This window comes from Peromyscus leucopus, chromosome 20, assembly GCF_004664715.2.
Source record: "Peromyscus leucopus breed LL Stock chromosome 20, UCI_PerLeu_2.1, whole genome shotgun sequence".
Taxonomy (NCBI): Eukaryota; Metazoa; Chordata; class Mammalia; order Rodentia; family Cricetidae; genus Peromyscus; species Peromyscus leucopus.
The window spans coordinates 44,295,048-44,301,500 of NC_051080.1; positions in this window are offsets into that span (position 1 = coordinate 44,295,048).

Below are 6,453 nucleotides of genomic sequence, written 5' to 3' on the forward strand. Positions count from 1 at the left end.
GGTGTGGCAGCACACGCTTACGACCCCAGCACTGCCGCCCATGTGGAGCTCCGAGGACAGCAGGCCAGTGATGGTTCTCCCCTCCCACCATGTGGGGCCTGGGACAGAATTCAGGTTGTCGGGCTCTTCCGGAAAACACGCTCACCACTGAGCCATCCTGCCAGCCCTCTTACTGTATTTGTAGACAGAGTCCCACTATGAGGCCAAGGTCAGCCTTGAATTTGTGGCAATTTTCGGGCCTCTGCCTTCTGAGTGATAGAATCACAGGTTTGTGCCACCTCACTTGGCTAAGTGTTTTCTTTGTTTTTAAGTATTTTTTTATGTATTCTGAAAATTTCATACAATTCTACAATCAAATACATTTGATCACATCCACCCACCACTATTCCCCACGCCTCTCTAGTGGCCATTCCTTCTCTTCTTCATGTCACTTTTTTAGTTATTAGTAATTCCAAATCCAACCAGCACGTTAGACACCATGATGACGTTTAGAGCAGTTTCTGTGTTTATTGCCCCTCATCTCTGCACAATGCCCGTCTCCCCCTCGAAGCCCTCCCCGCTCCCCATTAAGATTCCCCTTTCCTGTCCCCCGTGTCCTTTCGCTCACCCTGCCCCCATCCTGCCCCCTCACCTCCAATGACCCTCCCCAGTCTCCTGCCTAAGAGCATAAAAAGCGAGTGAGATCCTTCCCGGGTAAAATGGCTTGCCACAAGCCTGACAACTTGAGTTCAATCCTGGAGTCCATGATAGAACCAGCTCCCAAAGGTTGTCCTCTGACTTCTACATGCCTGCTGTAACACACACACACACACACACACACACACACACACACACACACATTTTTAAAAGAGTGAATAAGAATTAACCTTTTGGAAAAAAAACAAAGCTACTATTTGCGATCATCAAGCAGGAAATACTTTCTTTCCTAAGAAAGTAAGCTTCTTTGTGGTAAGTGTTCTGCTTTAAAGTCCTTTGAAAGAAAACAGGGAAACAGAGTGGGAATGGGGATGCGTTTTCCCAGTGGAATGGGCTCACTAACTGAGACACACGGCCCGGTTTCCCCAGCCGAGGCAGCCATTGCCGGGCAGATCCAGTGACCTTCGTTCTTCTGTTTGTGTCCTCTGCCTTCCTCCATCCCAACCACACGCAATCTTGTAGTTCAAGCTCTCTGCCTGCTCAGCCAAGAGACTAATAAAAGTGGGGCCCAAATCATGGACTCCACACAATCCCGCTGGCACAGTCCAGTCCCCAGCTCACTTTGGCCTACAGTTCTCTCTCCTGTGTGGCTCAGCAGCTGCGAGGCCGCGGGCAGCTTCATCTCCAGGTCCTGAGGAGCCCTGCTCCTCCCTCACCTGTTACCCTGGAAGCTGTGAGTGAGAACAAGACTTATCTGAGTGGAACCAAAGAGACCTGGGCAGTTTCTCCTCTGTGTGTGTGTGTGTGTGTGTGTGTGTGTGTGTGTGTGTGTGTGTGTGTGTGTGTGTGTGTAGGACAGAGTTTGATGTTGAGTGTCTTCCTCTGTCACCTCCATCTTATTTCACAAGCCAAGGTCTCTTTCTTTAGCCACACCACCATGGACATTCCTGATTTCTGGAGACAGGTAGGGTCCAGCTTGGCTAGTGCTTGGATGAGAGACACAGTCTCACTGAACTGGCATAGTGATATATTTTCGGAAAATATCTCTCGATTTCATGGAGACTGAGCTTTTCACAGACCTCGCCACCAGGTTAATATAGCTGGAGATCTGCTAAGCTGTGTATTTAACCTGCTGTCCTAATGTGTGCTCAGCCTGTTTTAAGTTTAACCTCAACCTTAAGCTTGCATTCCAACTTTTACAAAAGCTCAATGCAGGGCTTTAATATTAATTTGTGTGCTCTTCCAGACCCTTGACCCAGAATAATGAGTATGTCACAATCATTTGCTGAAGCAGCCAACAAGTTGGAAGAAACTTATACAGCAAATGTCCACCACAGATGTTGGAAGCAGCATGTAGGTTATAGGTTGATAGATCTGTTTGAGTGTTGTTATGTCAGTTGACGTCAGTAATTTCTTCCCTTGTAAAACTGTTAAGAGATTTCTATTTTTAAAAATCCCCCGTTCTTTTCTTTTCTTTTCTTTCTTTCTTTTCTTTTCTTCCTTTCTTTTTTTTTTTTTGTGTGTGTGTGTGTGTTTGCTGTTCAATAAACAGAGCAAAGCCCTTTGCTAGAGGCCTGAACCCTTATGCGCATGCACGCAAGCACACATGCATGCATGCACGCACAGACATAGAGGTACAACACAAAGTCAACAGAGACCGAGAGATCAGACACACACACAATATTCAGACAGGCCGGTCTAGATACTAGACTACAGACGGATGAAGACAGGAGAGAAGTGGAGAATTCAAATCTGGGCTTGCCTTGGTCAAATTAATGCAAAGGGAAGTTAGATGCTTCGTTTGCATTCCTTACTGCACCTCTGCTGCAGGGTTGTACAGCGTCTGCCTCCGACACCTCCGTCTTAGTTCATGAGGCAAGGGCGCTCCTCTTCGTCCACACCACCTGGATGTGCCTATCTAATCTGAGCCCTGGAGTAAGCTAGGTTGGGCCTGGTTAGTACTTGGATGGGAGACAAGGTGTCTCACTTAACTAGAAGACCAGTGGGCCCCAGGGGCCCTCTGTCTCTGTCTCCCCAATTCTAGGATTGTGTTTTTACTTGAGTGCTGGGGATCTGAACTCAAGTCCTCATCTTTCAGAGGCAAGCACCGCACACACACCTAGGGCCCTGGCAGATGTTTAAGCCAATCTTCTTAGTCACTTTCACTAACTGGTTCACCGATTGATTGCTGATTCTTTTGGACGCCACCTCACCTCCACTAGCTCCTGTTGACTCTCAGACCCTGCTGGGACCCCACCCAAGCAGCCAGCTCAAACCAGGCCCCTCAAAGACAAGTGCCAGTTGTCTCGATTCCAGGCTGTTCAGCCGGCACACATGCTTTGTCGACTCACACCTGGAAGGTCTACACTTAGCAACCATTCCACCAGTGGCGCGGCCGTCCAGCCTCCGTCAGTTTCCCAGCAGCCTGAGCGCCACGGTTGCACGGGATTGTGTCCTATACTACTGTACGGTGGTCCCAGTGGGCAGACCGGTGGTGGGGAGACATGTCTACCACGATAAAGCTTCCTCTCATCAAGTTCATTTCCAATTTTATGGACCCTTCAACCTTCTAGCCAAGACTCTTAAGGACTAATGTTTCCAAAAGTAACTGTCCATACACCTCTTCCAGATCTGGGGAAAAATAAAACCAACAAAATGCTACCACACTTTGATGTGATCTGAAATGTTCAAGACAATGTACTCTTAACTCTAAGTCAGACTTAAAAAAATACAACAACAACAAAAAAAAAACCCAATTCTGTTAAGTACATGTGTCTTAAGTGTTAAGAAGTCAATCCCAACACAGTGTGATAGGAGGTAACTGTGATTTGGGATGACTGCTTCCTCAAAAGGTTCAGAAGGGAAGAACCTTAAGATGGGCTCAATTCAATCAAGGGGTCTCCTAGTGTGCTGTGATTCCTCAAGGACCACAGGAGTGAAAACTCACTCTGCACCACCAGAGGTCCTTAAAGACCTTTCTGCTCCATCTTGAAGATGGATGGGCACTTTTCACTCCAGGGACTGTTTCATGAACCCAACTCAGTGCTCCCTCTGCCCCCATCTCCAGTTCTTGCCGCCTGCCCTTCTGGAGGTGACTAGAAGTAAGGTCAGGACAACTGTGAAGTGTAAGGAGCAGGAAGGCAGTTCTTCAGTTTCCGTGAGTTTTGCATGTTCTGTCTGAACCAACTCGGTAACAATTCTCCCGTTCTCTCTCTTCCGATGTTATTAAGCACTCAAGCAAGCTTTTGCTTCCTCCTTCCTATAGACTGCAGTGCCTGATGCTGCATTAATCATAACCATGTATCGTCTCTGGTTTTGTGTTTGGAAGCCCCTCAGCACAGCCCAATCACAAAACATTATTACTCATCACTCATTATCTACCTCTGACTCTTGCCTTAGCCTGCTCCTTGCTTCTTGTCTAAGTAAAGGTCTTCTCTATTAACACTATGCTTGCATTTCACCACACATGGATCAACAAGTGAATCATTCATTTGAAACTTTTTAAGATTCATGATGTCCAGTCAGCTGAAGTTTTTAATTAAAACATGTTTTCAGTGTTTGGTCTGCGAACCACTTGCATGCCTGGCTCCCGCAGACAGCAGAAGGGGGCATCAGACCCTCAAACTCGGTGAAATTGTGAACTGCCATGTGTGCTGGCATTCCAACCTGGGTCCTCTGGAGGACCAGCCAGTGTTTTTAACCCCTATAGCTGCATTTTATAGAGAGATTTACTTTTAATAGTTTTAAAAATGGTTTTTCAAGACAGAGTTTCTCTGTGTAGCCCTGGCTGTCCTGGAACTTGCTCTGTAGACCAGGCTGGCCTCGAACTCAAGAGATGTGCCTGCCTCTGCCTCTCAAGTGCTGGAATTAAAGGTGGGCACCACCGCCACCTGGCTTTTACTATTTTTAATTCTGTTTGTGTATGTACAGGTGCTGGAGGATGCCAGTGGTTGTCGTCCTGGGGCTGGAGGTAGAAGTGGTATGAACTATTAACTGCTGAGCTACCTCTCCAGCCTCAGAAGCAGTCTTTGCATACTACATTGTTACTAATATTTGATGATGTCTGGTTATAGTTGATTCTTGTTTACCACTGAAGATAATCAGAGTAATTCTATCTATTCTTTCAACAGGCATTTGGATGTCTCTAAGCTTTTCGCTAAATCAGTCGTAGTAGTTGTGAATGTGAACATGGAAGGTTCCTTGGCTTCTCATGCACACATACCAGGTTTCTAGGAGGCAGACCAACCAGAGGATTACTTGTTTGGAGTGTTCTAAATGTATGAGGTAATGCCTTTTTTTTTTTTTTTTTTTTTTTTTAACAAGAGCTAAACATTTTCTGTTTATATAAATGGTAAGACAGGGTTTTGCTATGTAGCCCAGGCTGTTCTCAAAATCTCCTGTCTCAGCTTCCAGGGTGCTGGGATTACAGGCCTCTCCTTCACTGAATATATCTTACACGCTCATACTAACATATATTTATATAAACCCAATGTTGTCTTTATTTACACTTCTAGATACCTTTTTATGTACTTGAATGTCTATTGCTTTCAGATTCAAAAAGTACATTTCTAGCTAATGCTTCTTTTCTAAGGTTTTCCTTACATATCAAAGTCAGCAAGAACTGAACTTTCTGGCAATTTATTGCATGCATACGACTTTTAAAATGTCATACATGTGGACAATGTATTTTGACTTAATTCATTCATTTCTTACACCCTTCCCACATTGAACCTCTAAAACTAGTCCCACCTCCCAGGTTCATGTCTGTATATGCAACTGAGTTTAGTTAGGGTTGGTTGAATACTCACAGACAGGAGGGTCAGACACCTTACCAGTGACTACACCACTGAGGAAAATCACTCCCGCCCTACAGTAACCCATTTCATAAGCCCCACCCCATGACGAAAAGCCTAGGGGCTATTGTGCAGGCAATCCCAGCCTCTGCGGCCTTGCAATTGGAACCAACGTGTGTCCAGCAGCTCCTGTCTTCCCTGCTCTCCAGCTGGAGTGTATCATCTTAGTTTGTCTGCCCTACCCGCACCCTTTTTTGTGCCTGGCCCAATGGAAGAAAACCTTAAATACCATTGCTGTTATGTTCCCAGACCTGTTAGAACGCCTATCCCTCCAGCCTAGAAGCAGCGATGTTCAAGTAATTCAGTCAGGGCCATTGACTTGAAAGGCAACTTTAATAACTTACCATTACTCTTTTTGGGGGAGAAACGATCCACTAATCAAGTTTACAATTTCTTTTATGGACTATATGTTCTTCTCTCTGTAGATTTAGCCTTCCTTTAGCTCAATATACCTTATTTCCCCGAGTAGCAGCTGCATTCCCTCGGCTCCTGCAGACTTTGCAGCTATTTTTGACACATAAATACTTTGCTAAAAATAACTATTCCTGGGCTCTTAAAAAAGTTAGAAACCACTGAAGACAAGTGCAAGGAACAGGTATCTAATGCAGGTCCTCAGCCCAGAGCATTAGGAACTGCCACACCAGCACTTACAACGTTGAACATGAGCCTTGTTTCTCCTTTCTACACACCACAACCCTAAACTGAGTACACGTTTCTTTTTAAATTTTGTTTTGCTTTTTCCAGACAGGGTTTCTTTTGTATAGCCCCGGCTGTCCTCAAACTTGCCTTTGCCTCCCCAGTGCTGGGATTAAAGTCATGGGCTGCCACCAGCAGCCAGTACACATTTCTTAAATGTTTAAATTACACTCACTTTGCATGTGTACTTGTGGAGGTCAGGATACGAAGTTCTCTCCTTTCACCATTTAGACTTCAGGGATAGAAATTGGGCCATCAGGCTCAGTGC